The sequence below is a fragment of the Mustela lutreola genome, chromosome 2, assembly GCF_030435805.1.
Source record: "Mustela lutreola isolate mMusLut2 chromosome 2, mMusLut2.pri, whole genome shotgun sequence".
Classification (NCBI taxonomy): domain Eukaryota; kingdom Metazoa; phylum Chordata; class Mammalia; order Carnivora; family Mustelidae; genus Mustela; species Mustela lutreola.
In genome coordinates, this window is record NC_081291.1 from 47,770,373 (window position 1) to 47,785,924 (window position 15,552).

Sequence of the window (15,552 nt, forward strand, 5' to 3'; positions counted from 1 at the left end):
AGACTTTGAAGTTCTTTGTGTCTAACTACTCTCCTTTCTAGAAATGTTCCTTGCAACCTCCAGATACTTGAAATACCCTGAACTTCAATCTCTGTTACCTCAATTTAGTGAGACCTCCATGTTTGGGACCCTGCCACTCTCTGCACCAAACCCCATACCTGCTCTGTGGTCAGGAGTCTGCCTCTAATTAGAAACCTGGGCAATCATTGAGATGACCTCATTAATTTCCCTTCTTTCATGGATCACAGTTTTGCATTTCTCATTATCCAGTGTCTGAAGCCTGTTTCGTAAGTTTTGTCCATTGTTATACTTTTTTAAGGTGGAAGTTAGACTTGGTCTCTATTATTCCATCTTGGCCATCTCTGAATAAAACAAGACATCTCATGTAATAAAGAATCTAATTATTTGAATATTTAATCTGCATCAGTTCTGTCATCTTTGATTATTAAGGATGTTTGAAGCTTATTTCTAGACTTTAGTTTAGGGATTCATTGGAAGTTGACATTTTGGGTAAACCATCCTATCTCTCCTCTCTTCAGTTCAGAGATGTTTGTCCCATCCAAAATGTCATAAAGTTATATTCTTTCTACTGGTTTCAGCATGAATTAGTGTCATTCTATGACTTAGTCTTAATAAAGATATAATAGCCCCATAGTTCTATGGTTTTGAAGTTGGTATTGACAGAGGAATCAAGAGGCAAAAATGGTTGTCTTTTTTGATTGCAAATACAGTAGTCCCACTTTTTCATAGGGGATATATGTCCTAAGGTCCCCACTGGATATCTGATATGGTGGATAGGACTGAACTGTATGTTTTTTCCTATACACACATACCTATCTGGATTATACACAGTAAAAGATTAATGCAATGATTGGTGATATAGTTAAACAATTAAAACAATATACTGTAATAAATGTATGTGGATGTGGTCTCTCCCTTTTTCAAAATATCTTAGTACTCTGTAATCTTTTGGTAAATACCTAGTAGCACAGGAACACCTGGGTGGCTCAGTCAGTTAAGCGACTGCCTTTGGCTCAGATCATGATCCCAGGGTCCTGGGATAGAGCCCTGCATCGGGCTCTCCACTCAGTGGGAAGCCTGCTTCTCCCTCCTTCTTTGATCTCTCTCACTTTCACTCTCTCTCAAATAAATAAATAAAATCTTAAGGAAAAAAAAAAACCTAGTAGCACAATTGGTGGATCATAGGGTAGTTTTATTTTGAAAAGGGTAGGGTAGATATATACTGATGTTTACAGGAGCATTATCTGCAATAGCCAAATTATGTAAATTACCCAAATGTCCATTGGCTAATGAATGAGAAAAGAATATGTTGGGTGTGTGTGTCACACACACACACACACACACACACACACACACAGGAATATTACTCAGCCATAGAAAGGATAAAATCTTGCCATTTGCAATTATACAGATGGAAGTGGAGAGAATTATGCTAAGTGAAATAGGTCAGAGAATGAGAAATACCATATGATTTAACTCATGTGGAATTTAAGAAACAAAATGAAGGATCACAGAGGGAAAAATGAGAGAGAAACCATGAAACAGACTCTTAACTATAGAGAACAAACAGATGGTTACCAGAGGGGATCAAGGTAGGGGGATGAGTTAAATAGGTGGTCGAGATTAAGGAGTACACATGTCATGAACATCAAGTATTGTATGTAAGTGTTGAATCACCAAATTGTAGCCTGAAACTAATATTACATTGTATATTAACTAACTAGAATTAAAAAAAATTTAGAAAAAAAGGAAAAAACCCCACAAATATCTTAGCATTCTGTACGCATCTGTCATTTTCTTGTGATGATGTGAGATGATAAAATGCCTACATGATGAAGTGAAGTGAGGTGAACAATGTAGATATTGTGACGTAGTATGAGGTGACTAATGATCTTCTGATACCTCAGAAAGAGGTTTATCTGCTTCCAGACCACAGTTGACCGTTGGTAACTAAAACTACAGAAAGCAGGACCATGGATAAAGGAGGTGGGGGAGCCTATTGTACAGGTAACATTGCCTGATAGTTCCATCTAATCTTTTAGCAACTTGCCTATGTGTGCTAACTAGCTGTGTGAACTTTTAGAAGTAACTTACTTTTATACCTCAGCGACCTTATCTTTATTTGTAAGTGTACTTTCCTGGTAGAATGATTGTGAGGATTAAGGACTTAATATGTCAAGAACTCAGAACCTAGTGATCACTTAATAAATGTTAGCTATTTTCTGGCTTCTTTACATATTTTTTCTTAAAGCTTATGGCCCTACTTATACTTTTCAACTCTGTTTCCTGCTAGTTAAGATTTTAATGAAGTAAGGTAATTAGGTCAAAAAGTATAGTAGATTCTAGGACAGGTTCAGGAAATATGTTAATACCTAGAAATATTTTCAGAGATAGTTGAAAGTATACTGATGACATTACATGATTGTAGAATGCATAGCAGCCTACCATATAATGTAACTTCAATAAGATGAAAACAGGGAGGCAAACCATTCAGACATGACAACTGGATATTTTAAAAAGTAAAAACTAAAGATTTTACTGTGAAAATTATAATAAATTGCTATCCCTTATTTTTGAGTAGTGCTTCAGTATAGTTTTTCAGATACTATTTCAGTTGGCTCCTCTCCCTAAGCTATAGGATAATCAAGAGTGAGTTTAAGGGGTGCCTGGCAGCTTAGTCTGTTAGGCAGACATTTTGGTGCAGGTGGTGATCTCAGAGTCCTGAGATTGAGCCCCCCAAAGGTTCCCTGCTCAGTGGGGAGTCTGCTCCTCCCCCTCATTCCCCGCTCCACCCCCCACTCCGGTGCATGCTGTCTCTCCATCTCTCCAAAAAAAGAAATCTTAGGAAAAAAACACCAAAAACTTAGGGGTGCCTGGGTGGCTCAGTCAATTTAGCATCTGCCTTCAGCTCAGGTCATGATCTCAAGCTCCTAGGATGAAGCCCTGCATCAGGCTTCCTGCTTAGCAGGGAGTCTGCTCTCCCTCTGCCTGCTGCACCCCCAGCTTGTGCTCTCGGTCTCTCTCTAATAAATAAATAAATAAAACCAATCTTTTAAAAGACAAAAGGAAAAAACAACAACAACAACAAAAAACCCCAGTCATTTTGAAAGGTAGGTTTCTACAATGAATTCTGGAACACTGAAAAGAAATGAGAAAAAAAGATCATTTGGATCACTAAAAAAAACAAAACAAAAAAAAGGTTTCTGATTTTCATTAAAATATGATGACTTGCCCAGAATTATTATTTATATTTAGGAAGAAATTTAAATTGTTGAGTTTTTAAAGATTAAACTGTCCTGGCTGGTACAGCTTATTGATGTTTGTTTAACTTAAGATTTTAATTCCAATGTCTGTAATTCAGCAATAATGATAACTTTGGTCTTGACGGCTTTCAGCTCTGGAATAGGAAATAACATATTTGATTTTCTGAGCCTTTTGGGCATCTAGTATTTTTGAACATTATACTAAAAGAATTAAGAAAAGACCTCTTAAAAAATAAACTGATAGTAAGGAAGTAAGAAGAATAAAAACATTTTTCTACATATTCTCCCTTCTTTTAAACTTATAAAACTCTTCATGTATTTAGTAAAAGACTCAGGTTAAATGAGCACTCAACCTCTAAGGGATAAGAAAGGTGGCATTTTTAATACTTCTACTAGTCAATTTTGAAAGGCAAATATTTTCATGATTAAAGAGTTTGGCAATTCAAATTATTACTGAAGTTTTTCGAATAAAAAAAGTGTATAATTTTGATTAGGATAAAAGAAGCTCCTTTCTAATTCAGTAAAAATGATACTTGAATACTTCTACCTTTAAATCAAGTTTATTACAGTTGGGGCTCTCACTTGGCCGGTTAGAACTGATCAAACGTAGCGTGTGTAATCTGTCAATTTTATTTTTTGGACTTTGTGCACTGGGGCTAAGTAGGCCCCAGTGGCTATGAATATGACTATTATTATTTAAATAAATGATATCATCTCCTACACAGCACTGCTGAACTATTTCATAATGGACAGCTGGACTGATCCAGGCCAACATAACGGGGAAGGGTTTGTCTTGAATGATCTGTCAGCCTCTTTGGCCAAGATCCTGCATTTCAAGGCTTTCCTTCTCTTCCTCTGGAACTGACTCTCCTCCATCCTTTTGTTCTAGTTCATTTTGGCCAGATAGCATTTGGAGTGGTAATTCACAGTAAGCTCTCAGTAGCTTAGAATTATTTTCTCAGTGAATAAACTTATATTTATATATTTATATCTTAAAGAGGGTTTAGCAAAAGGGCACAGCCCCAAAGAACCCCAAATGGTAGAATTTTTTAGGTGTTAAAATGGGGAGAATTTTTGGTCTTTGGGTATTGGAAGCCATGCTATACCCATTCTATGAATATTAGTAAGTGGCATGGGCTAATAAATCCAATCCTGTTGGTAAGGAAAAAAATTACTAAGAATCCTGGAAAGAAATAGTGGATCATGAACTAACAACTGCCTAATTGAACCAATAATTATTGAATTCCGACTATATGCTCTAGTTTTCTTGCCCATCTTAGATTGTGGTGGCTACATTTTTAGAAGTCTAAGTCAAGATATATATAAAAAATCATTTTCAGATTTGTGTAGGTTTACATAGTCTTCATAGGAAATTAAACTAAAATTGGCGCACCTGGGTGGCTCAGTGGGCTAAGCCTCTGCCTTCAGCTCAGGTCATGATCTCAGGGTCCTGGGATCGAGCCCCATATCGAGCCCCATATCAGGCTCTCTGCTCAGCAGGGAGCCTGCTTCCCCCTCTCTCTCTGCCTGCCTCTCTGCGTGCTTGTGATCTCTCACTCTGTCAAATAAATAAATAAAATCTTTTAAAAAAAAACCAACTTAAGTCAGTTCTACATATATTGTCTTAGTTTGGACTGCCTTATTATTATTATTATTATTATTATTATTTTTTTTTATTGTGGCATCTTTGTCATCAAAATAAGATGAAAACAGAGAGGGAGGCAAACCATTAGTTTGGACTGCTTTAAGAAAAGTGCCATAGGGGCGCCTGGGTGGCTCAGTGGGTTAAAAGCCTCTGCCTTTGGCTCAGGTCATGATCCCGGAGTCCTGGGATTGAGCCCCGCATCGGGTTCTCTGCTCATCAGGGAGCCTGCTTCCTCCTCTCTCTCTCTCTCTGCCTACTTGTGATCTCTGTCTGTCAAATAAATAAAATAAAATCTTAAAAAAAAAAAAAGATAAATGCCATAGACAGGATGACTTAAACAGTAAACACCTAGTTTTCACTGTTCTGGAGTCTGGGAGGTCTAAGATGAAAGTGCTGACTGATTAGGTTCCTGGTGAGGGCCCTCTTCCTGGTTTACATATGGCTGTTTTCTTGCTATGCCCTCACATGCCGGAGAGAAGTGGCAAGTTCTTTGGTGTCTCTTCTTAGAAGGACACTACTCCTGTATGAGGGTCCCATCTTCATGACTTAATTGCCTCCCATAGGCCCAGTCTCCAAACACCATCCTGCTGGGGGTTAGGGTTTCAACATATGAATATGGGCGGGGGGCACAAACATGTGGTCCAAAATCTAGATATTTTCCTGATACAAAACCCTGGTCCCATGGTTGCCTTGGGCAGTACATAGTGGTTAAGAGCACCGGTCTTAGGGTACCTGGGTGGCTCAGTGGGTTAAGCTGCTGCCTTTGGCTCAGGTCATGATCTCAGGGTCCTGGGATCGAGTCCCGCATCGGGCTCCCTGCTCAGCAGGGAGCCTGCTTCCCTCTCTCTGCCTGCCTCTCTGTCTACTGTGATCTCTCTCTGTCAAATAAATAAATAAAATCTTTAAAAAAAAAAAAAAAAAGAGCACCAGTCTTAGAGTCCAGCAGATGCTGGGAAAGTGATCATTCTGAACTTGCTTTTTGCCAAATGCAGATAGTAATAGATCCATTCTCCTATGACAGTTATGAAGATTGAGTCCTATAAGGATATCCTATGTGTCATCTAGTATGGTGCCAGAAACAAGGGAAATGCTCACTAAATTGTAGTTATTCTAATATGTTAATGTTACTATTTAATCAAAAATACTGCTTATGGGGGCATCTCTTGTATGGGAGGAAGGAGTCAAAGAGATGGTAGGAATAAAAATTCGCATAAATAAGCAAATTCAGGAGCTACTTTGTGGGTCAGTCACAGGGAGTGGAACAGCAGGTACAAGGCAGGGAGAAAAACACACCGCATGGAGCCAGCTGCAAGGGGACGTCAAGAAGGATGTGAACATAGCAGGCATGTGACTAAGGGAGTTCAAGGTTTTTTTTTTCTGTTTGTTTTGTTTTGTTTTAGATTTTTTTTTTTTATTTATTTGACAGAGATCACAAGTAGGCCAAGAGACAGGCAGAGAGAGAGGAGGAAGCAGGCTCCCTGCTGAGCAGACAGCCTGATGCGGAGCTTGATCCCAGGACCCTGGGATCATGACTTGAGCCAAAGGCAGAGGCTTTAACCCACTGAGCCACCCAGGCGCCCCAAGTTCAAGATTTTTGTCAGAACAGTCACTCTGCTGCTAGCCGCCCTGTCCCTAGAAACCCCACCTTATGATAATGAAATTATTATAAGAAAGATGATGCCCACATGGGGAAATTATAATTACAAGGGGAGTCAGACATCCTTTAGTCAGCTCCACTTTGTGGGAAAGCTGGGGGGGGAGTGGGGGGTGGAGTAAGTAATGCAAAATGAACTCTTGTAGGAAATTGACTTAGAAACAAAAAGGGTGTGTGGAGACTTTTTTTTTAAATTAATTTATTTATTTTCAGAAAAAACAGTATTCATTATTTTTTCACCACACCCAGTGTTGGAGACTGTTGTTTAAGACCTTTGGATATTGCTAATTTCTTCCTTGACCTACTGACTCCCCTCGATTTGGCACAAGTAATAAAGCACACAGGTGTCTGTGTTTTCCTGTTCTTTTTTTTTTTTTAAAGATTTTATTTATTTGCCAGAGATAGAGAGAGAGAGTACACACAAGCAGGCAGAGAGGCGGGCAGAGGCAGCGATGAGAGAAGCAGGCTCCCCGCCGAGCAAGGAGCCCGATGTGGGACTCGATCCCAGGACCTTGGAATCATGACTTGAGCCGAAGGCAGCGGCTTAATCAACTGAACCACCCAGGCGTCCCTTCCTGTTCTACTTATTAGCATTGTCAGCTATTTAAAGAAACAGATGGAGAAAAGGTGAAAGTGTTTTCTTCTGATCCCTGGAGGAGGTTAGTGCGTTTCAGGGCAACCTCAGAGGACGGTTAGTGTTTTGTTCCTCATCCTTAACATTGCCTGAAAAGAATGGGCCCACCCAGAACAAGGAATAGAGCAGGGAGTCAGAAATCATGATTTGTTTCATGTACATACAGATGCATATATATGCATACATATGTGTATATAATGTGAGCTAATGTCTTTGGTAGGGCACATGGAACCATGATCCTTGGGCTTAGAATTTTGGATCTATTTGGAGAAAGTACACAGAACAGAATGGCATGAGCAGCACATCCATATGGTCAGTGTATGGTGGAGTAAAATTGCATCCTGTGTCTTGCTGTTTAAGGGAATGTGTAAGTCAGGAGGGATGAGTCAAAGACCTCATGTTTGTATTGCCTTAGAGTCTCCCTTCCCCATAGCAAGTTGGTAAAGATGCAATAAACTCTTCTTTCTCTTGGTCCTTTTCAGACCTTTTCTCTGCTTACTTTGCATTTCAGCTTCTCTTGTCCTATCCCAGACACTAACACCTTGAGCTCATTTCCTGCCTGTCTCTCTGGTCTGTCACTGCAGCATGGAGACATGTTTTATATTCATAAACTTGCCTTTTATATTTGGTTTCCTAGGAGACTTGCCATATTGCAGAAGTAGAGCTATAGCCATGGTATAAAGGTAAAGGGGGCAAGGTAGCAGTGGTTCCAGACTTCACTCTTGATTTCTCTTATCCTTTAAGAGAAAACTCAAGACATCTGGAGACAGTTTATGTTCAGCCTTCTTCTAGCTTAGTCTAGAAAGTAAGTTTGAAATGGCTCAGTAGTGAATGGGAGTTCTGTAATGCTCTAAGTTAGATTAGGATAAGTGACCTTTTGATATTCATTGTATAAATCCATACTGTAGGGGTAATAACTCTGCTACCTGCCTTCTCTGTAGTTTTTGCTTTTCTGACCATATATCAGCTCTATTTTTTCTAGTGTCCTCTGCTGTGTAATCTGGGAGCCATGGAGTGGGGTGACCCACAATCAGAAAGAGATTAATTGAAATGAGGTTTTTTGGAACTGAGTATAGCCAGCCTTTGGAAAGCAGGGCTTCAAAATGGGAGGAGAACCAAGAAATGTTTTTATGCTTTGCCCTGTACCAGCTCTCTCTTTGGAAAATTCCCATGATCTGTCCTTATGTTACTTAAACTCACAGCAGAGAGTCAGGTTTTTCTATTATTCTGCTCAGGTTGTAAGGGGAATCTTTAAGTGTAGAGAAGCAATAACAGAGATGTGTTTCACCTGGGGACACTGAGTGTCTGTTACTCTGATTACAAAATGTGACATTTTGTAACATTCCTGAAAACTGTTCCTTCGTTTGCTGCCTCTTTTCTGGGTGATGGGTTGAGTAGTCCTGGGAAATTTGCTTCTGCTTTTCTTGTGAACCTTTCTTTGGACAAAGAGGAAGTTAGAGCTGGAATGAGGCATCATTTAATTCTACTAATAAGTTTATTTCAGAGTTATTTACATGCAAAATAAACTCTAATAGATTCTCAAGGTAATCAAGGTAAATACCTAAATATACAGAGTAAAATAAATATGAGTCGTCATTTACCAATTCTTTTCTCCCTTAGTCCTCTTGATGAAGTGAATACCTCCTTGTATTAGTCACCTCTTCATGACCTCTGCCTGGATTTAGGCTTCTTCTGAGCCACATACCCTTTCTAGTGAGTCTTCTTGCACATCACATTGTCATCTGTAGTTTTCTCCAGGTTTGGATCTTTTAAGAATTGATCCTAAATGCCTTTTATATTTAGGGAGTCCTGGAATTTCTGGCTCCCTTAGAACTTAAATGCACAATTTCTTATCCAGCAAATAATACCCAAAGAAGGTGCAATGCTACAGATTTATTTTGTTTTAATAACTTTTATATGATTTTGTAGAATTTTGAGTAGGCAGGATGGTGGTTGCTTATGCTTATTCTATATTTGACCTAATCTCTCCATCTAAATTTAGAGATGAGGTTAAGATAGTGAGGTTGACTTGCCTATGGCTGCACTGTGTGCCTAGAGTGGAGTCTGTTAAAAGAAATCAGTAAAAGGGGTTAAGTCAAGACTTCATTGAGGTTCTGTGAGCCTTGGTTGCATACTCTTTCCATGGCAAAACACGGACTCTCTAAGTTTTCTATAAATTGTGAGCATTTCTAGGCTGGTCAGTGTTATTTGAGAGGTAGATATTTAAAACATAAGATTCTGGTTGAAGGAGCTATGTGAATTAGCATAGACTTGCAGTAACATAGTCTAAAAAAATTAGCCAAGACCCAGGAGAAATTAGCCTCCAGACAAGTAAGGATGTTAACAGAAATCAATAATGCAGTTGGGAGCTCATGTATAACTCTTTGCTTTCTATATTTTTCCTCTGACACTTTGAACATGAAGGTAATGCTAATCACTTCTATCTCCCATTACTGAGTAGTTTGAACCTATAACACTGACTTAGCACAAATGAAGCCAAGGAGCCAAAGGCAAGATTTTGATGTTCCTCACAACAAATATATTAAATAAACTGCCAAGGGAAGTGTATGGATTTGAAATGAGGGGGTTTTCTGTAGACTTGAGCTAAACTCTAATAACCTACAATTGATAAATCCATTCATTCAACAAATATTTATCGAGTGCCTACTACATGACAGGACTTGGGGACATAGAATCCTCAGAATCTGGAAGTGAACAAAATAGATGTGGTTTTCTTAAGGCTTTGAGTTGAATATGGATATAAGATGGACATTCGATGGATAATGGCACAAGTAATTGGGTACAGTTGTATTCAGTGTTATAAAAATGAAAAGAGCATGTTAAGATAATTGAGCCTATCCATGCATGGAGAGAAGTCAGTGTGGCTGAGACAGAGATATAGGACTTGGGTCACGTATTTTCTTAGTATATCTTGTCCAGTGACCTTTAACAGCGATCTGTAGAGAAATCCTAGATATTCTAGCATTAAGAAGACTATAAGGCGTATAGGTTTGACTGGATGTATTCTTTCCTTCAGAGTTTTCCTGAGAAGGAAAATCAATTTTCAGAGTACAATGGGTGACATTAGCCCTGTTCATATTCATCCAAAAGCCAAACAAAGTAGACTGTCTATGCTGTTGAAGCCTGAGTGATATCTTCTAGAATTTCAGTAAGCAATGCTTCCTTTGTCCCAAGTGGTGTTTTTCTTCTACAGAATTTTGCTCAGAGTAACTTGGTAATCTATATACCGGGTTTAATTTGTTCTGTTTAGGCACTTATCACAAGCTGCATTATTTATGTGGGAATCATTTTGAAGTCTGTGCTTTGCACCTTCCAGACAAAATTAGAATTACAGTATGTAAACTGCACAGGGAAAGGAAATCTCTTCCAAATTAGATTCTCTGTGAGTTTAAATGTGGAAAAGTAGGTGCTATTTTTGTCATCTTTTTTTTTTTTGAATAAATTTAATTTTAGAATAGTTTTAGATTTACAGGAAGATCATGCAGAAAGTAGAAAGAGTTCCCATATACTCCGCACCAGCTTTAACCTCTTATATTAATTAATATGGTTCATTTGTCATACTCAGTAAACAAATATTGGTAAATATTAGGAACTAAAGAGCATACTATATTTAGATTTCCTTAGTTTCCATCTAATGACGTTTTTCTGCCCCAGGATCCCTCATTATACTTAGTGGTCACGTCTCCTGAGGCTTCCCTTGGCTGTGATGGTTTCTTAGACTTTCCTTGTTTATGATGACCTTGACAGTTTTGAGGATACTGGTCAGGTGTTTTCTAGGATGCTCTTCAGTTGGGACATGTCTTACATTTTTCTCATGATTAGAATGGGCTTATAGGTCCAGGAGGAAGACCAGAAGACCACAGAGGGATAATGCCATTCTTATCACATCAGATCAGGGGTAGAGGTTATCCACATGACTCATCAATGTTGATACAAAATTTGATTGCCTGCTTGGGGTCGTGTTTGTCGGGTTTGTCTGCTGCAAAGTTACTCTCCCTACACCATTTTGTCCTTTACCCTTTGGGAGGAAGTCACTATGTTTGGGTCATCCTTAACCAATGAGGAGTTTGGCTCCTCCTCATTTAGCCTGGAGTATCCACACGGATTATCTGGAACTCTGCACAGCAGCTCTCCTCTCTCCCTTTCTCCTTTCCTGTCTCCCTTCTTCCTTTCCCTCCCCTGATCTCTACTCCCTTCGTTTCTTCTCCCCTTGCCCACTCCTCCCCCCACCGCTGTCCTTCCTCCCTCCCTCCCTTTGTTCCTTCTTTCCTTAGTTCCTTTCTTCCCTTGTATCACTATGGATTTACAAGTATTTATACTTAAGATTATAATTCGGTATTACTTCGTTGCATAAATTGTTTATGTTTTGGCCATTGGAAGCTCTTTCTGCTGGTTTCCGTGTCCCTTGATGTGCCCTCACTATTGGAAGCTTTTTAGAATAATCTGTTTTGCTTGTTTGTTTTTTGTTACAAAGAGTGCTCTGTTTATTGCAGCCATTGATGTGCAATCTGCTATAAATCTTAAGGTAAAAAGACCCCAAACAGCCCACCCTCCTGCCCAAACTGGAAATATCTACACTGGAAAAAATATCTTTCTCTTTTGTCATGTTCTCCTTGACCTTGGGCCATCCCTGGTAGGAGGTTCAAGTTTGTGAGTTTGTGCTTGAGCGACCTTTCCTGCACTTGTCAGGAAGAATCAAGATCAGCAGCTCTTTTCCATAAAGGGCCAGGTAGTAAATATTTTCAGCTTTGAGATCCAGAAGGTCTTTGTTGCAGCTGCTTGGCTCTGTCTTTGTAGTATGAAAGCATTATAACAATATGGAAGTAAATGGGGTGGCTATGTTCTAATAAAACTCGACTTAAAAAAGTAGATAGTGGTCTGGGTTTGGTCTGTGGCCTACAGTTTACCAATTTTGGATTAAGAGAACTGCCTCTGCAGACATGAGTTCAAGTCTTGTCATTTACTGACTGTGTGGTGATAGGCAAGTAATTTAACTTCCAGTAACTTCCAGCATTCCTCAGCTCAATGGAAGGCATAACAATAACATTAATGCCAGTCCCCTATAGCAATGGTTTAAATGATGAAAGTAGAGCACACAGCTCCGTGCCTAGCACATGGTTATTAGCTATTATTAGGGTGACTTTATAATTTGCTGCTAAATGAAGACTTCTGGGAGGAAAAAGGGGTGATATGAATAATGATGCTGGGACAGTCAGTATAAACATCTGCCCAAGCATGTGTGGCCACGTTAGCTGTGATTATTAGGATCCTCTTTCTCCTCTTCTAACACCTGCAATTTCCTGCAAATGTTCTGTTCTCCTACTTCTGATGGCAGGACCCAGCTTAGGCTGGGAAATTACCCTTCCTTCTTTGTTCTCTTTCTTTGATCTCAGGAAATGACCTGATTAGATGAATCTTGGACCATATTACTCCATCTGATTCAGCTTAGATACTTTGTGTTAAAATGTGGTGAGTTTCTCCTCTAAGAATGGACATCTTGCAATTAAATGTGATGTTGCACATATGATAAGATTATAGTAGCACCCCCCCCCCCCTTCTGCTTTTACTGAATTTCCCAGCTCTTATCTTCAGATTCGTCATTTGCCATTTGCTTTGACCTCTGGTTACTGTGAGCCTTTTAGTCTTTGCTTTCCATGCCCGTTTGTCTTGCCCTGCTCCAGCCTCTTGGTCTAATTACCCTCATAGGGAAAGAGTCTGTTATTTCGAGAGATTTAAGTCTTTTTGCTGCAGTTAGTTATTTCTGTTGTCTTGGCACATAGAGAGAAAACAGAAGTCTGGCTGAGAGCGGAAGAGGAGACATTTGCAATGTTTGTCAGTGTGGTTTTTGCTCTTGTGAGAGAGGGGGCTAAGCCATCATTAGAATGCTGGTTTCTGGGTAGCTCTAGACATATGGATGCAGATTCTTTAGCAGTGATGCCCAGAGATGTGCATTTCATCAAGGACTCCTGATGATTCTAATGCACTCCAAAGTTGGAGAACCACAGCATTAGAGAATATCTGAAAAGGGAGTACAAATTACAAAAAGCTATTTGGAGTCTTATTTTGTAGACAGCTGTTCCTGAAATCGAAGATCTCTCTTCTGTGCCAGAAACCACTGCTAATACTCTAGCCCACGTGAGCTTTCAAGATATTTTCTCTCTGATTACCTTCATCTTTCTCTTTCTTCAGCTATCTGTTGGCTAAGGGAAGTGGTAGAGGGTCCTCTCAGTGGACAGGGAGGAAATAGTGGGGGATGGGGTTTTAGAGAGGCTTTAGAGGGTGGGAGATCAGGTGCATGAAAAAGCGTGAAGAAGTTTTCCCAAGTGGGGCTGACGGTGATAGGGAGTCAAGGATCGAGAACTGCGTAAAGGAGACTCAAGAGGGTAAGAGAAGGTGGAGTTCAGGGACAGGTGGAAAAATAGTTGAGGAAGCAAACCACAAGAGAAACTTTCCCCAACTTGGGAAGTTTCAGAAGCAGGATTTAGAAGTTCAGCAAATTCAGGGTTTTGTTTTTAAGTATACGTTGGTTTGATAATCAACTATTTACCCAGATCATCTTCTTTGGTGTTCAAAATGCAGTTATTTTGAGATAGGTATTTCAAATACCTTTAGTGATTTAACTGGCAGCGATTTCCAAAAATCCTAAAGTTGTAATTGAATAGGACCTGTGTTCATGCTTAACAGTATTTCTTAGTCTCCTATGTAACCAACCTCTAATCTGTGCATGTACCATGCTAGGCACTGTTGGGGAGACAAAAAGGTATAACTCATTGTCTTTAAAGAGCTTTGGTTCCTGGGGACAATCAAGAAATGCATGCATGAAAAGTAGAGTAGTAATAAAGCATATGTGGGAGTGCCTGGGTAGCTCAGATGGTCAAGCGGCTGGCTTCGGCTCAGGTCATGATCCTAGGATACTGGGATCCAGCCCAGCATTGGACTCCCTGCTCAGTGCAGAGTCTACTTCTCTCTCTCCCTCTGCCACTCCCCCAGCTTGTGCGCTCTCTCTCTCTCTCACTCTTTCTCAAATAAAATAAAATCTTAAAGAAAGTAAAGGGTATGCAATTATTAAATGTCTCATTCTTCTATTAAGTAGCTCAGAGGGGATGGCCTTTTGAAAGAGATGTCTTGGGCTAGTCTTCAAAGGATAAGCATGATGAATTAATAAAAAGAAAAGGAACATTTTAGATGGGCATATGGTCAAAAAGGTATGGAATAAACAGTATGCATCATTGGTGTGAGGGAGGACAAGTTGTTCCATCTGGTCAACCCAGTAGATTGTATCTGGGGACAGTGGGAGGTAATGGGAAACATCAGCTTGGGGTCAGATTATAAAGGGTCTTTGTTATTTTTTTATTTATTTAATTTTTTATTTTTTATAAACATATATTTTTATCCCCAGGGGTACAGGTCTGTGAATCACCAGATTTACACACTTCACAGCACTCACCAAAGCACATACCCTCCCCAATGTCCATAATCCCACCCCCTTCTCCCAAACCCCCTCCCCCCAGCAACCCTCAGTTTGTTTTGTGAGATTAAGAGTCACTTATGGTTTGTCTCCCTCCCATTCCCATTTTGTTTCATTGATTCTTCTCCTACCCACTTAAGCCCCCATGTTGCATCTTTGTTATTTTTTTAAAGATTTTATTTATTTATTTGACAGACAGATATCACAAGTAGGCAGAGAGGCAGGCAGAGAGAGAGGAGGAAGCAGGCTCCCTGCTGAGCAGAGAGCCCAACTCGGGGCTAAATCCCAGGACCCTGGGATCATGACCTGAGTTGAAGGCAGATGCTTTAACCCACTGAGCCACCCAGGCGCCTCTATAAGGGGTCTTTAAAGCCAGACTGTATTATTCTGTTAAAAATCATAGGGGCCTACTACAGGGGATTTAGATAGTAGAGGAATAATATGCTAAGAATTATATTGTAGAAAGTTTTTTTTGGTGTAAGGTGATTAAAGGGTCTTTTAATAGTGTGATCCCACTAAGAGTTTGACGAAGGGGACCAGAGTGGAGGATAGAAAAGGGAGGAATGAAAAATGACAGAAGAAGAACCCGAATTCCTGGTGTCGTGCTAAGGCTCTTGCATGGTTTACCACCTTTCACCCTGTCAGTGACTTGAAGTATTATTTTTATCCCCATTTTAGGGGTGAGGAAACTAAGGCATTTTACATGTTAAAGACACTTAACTAATGAGTAAAGAGTATAGGACTGCACTGTCTGATACGGACACTAGACACATGAAGCTATATAAATTTAAATTAATTTAAATGAGAAACCAGATCCTTACCTGTCTGTGTTTCATTTCGAATGCT

General features: G+C 39.6%; 1 long non-coding RNA gene across 1 annotated transcript in view; it reads left to right on the top strand.

Annotated features, from left to right (window-relative positions):
• The first annotated feature begins 1,961 nt into the window (after positions 1-1,961).
• LOC131824168 (uncharacterized) overlaps positions 1,962-15,552 on the top strand; it is a 245,470-nt gene continuing 231,879 nt past the window's right edge. Inside the window, exon 1 of the long non-coding RNA XR_009350773.1 lies at positions 1,962-2,028. This is a non-coding gene — a long non-coding RNA (uncharacterized LOC131824168). The remainder of the gene's footprint in view (positions 2,029-15,552) is intronic.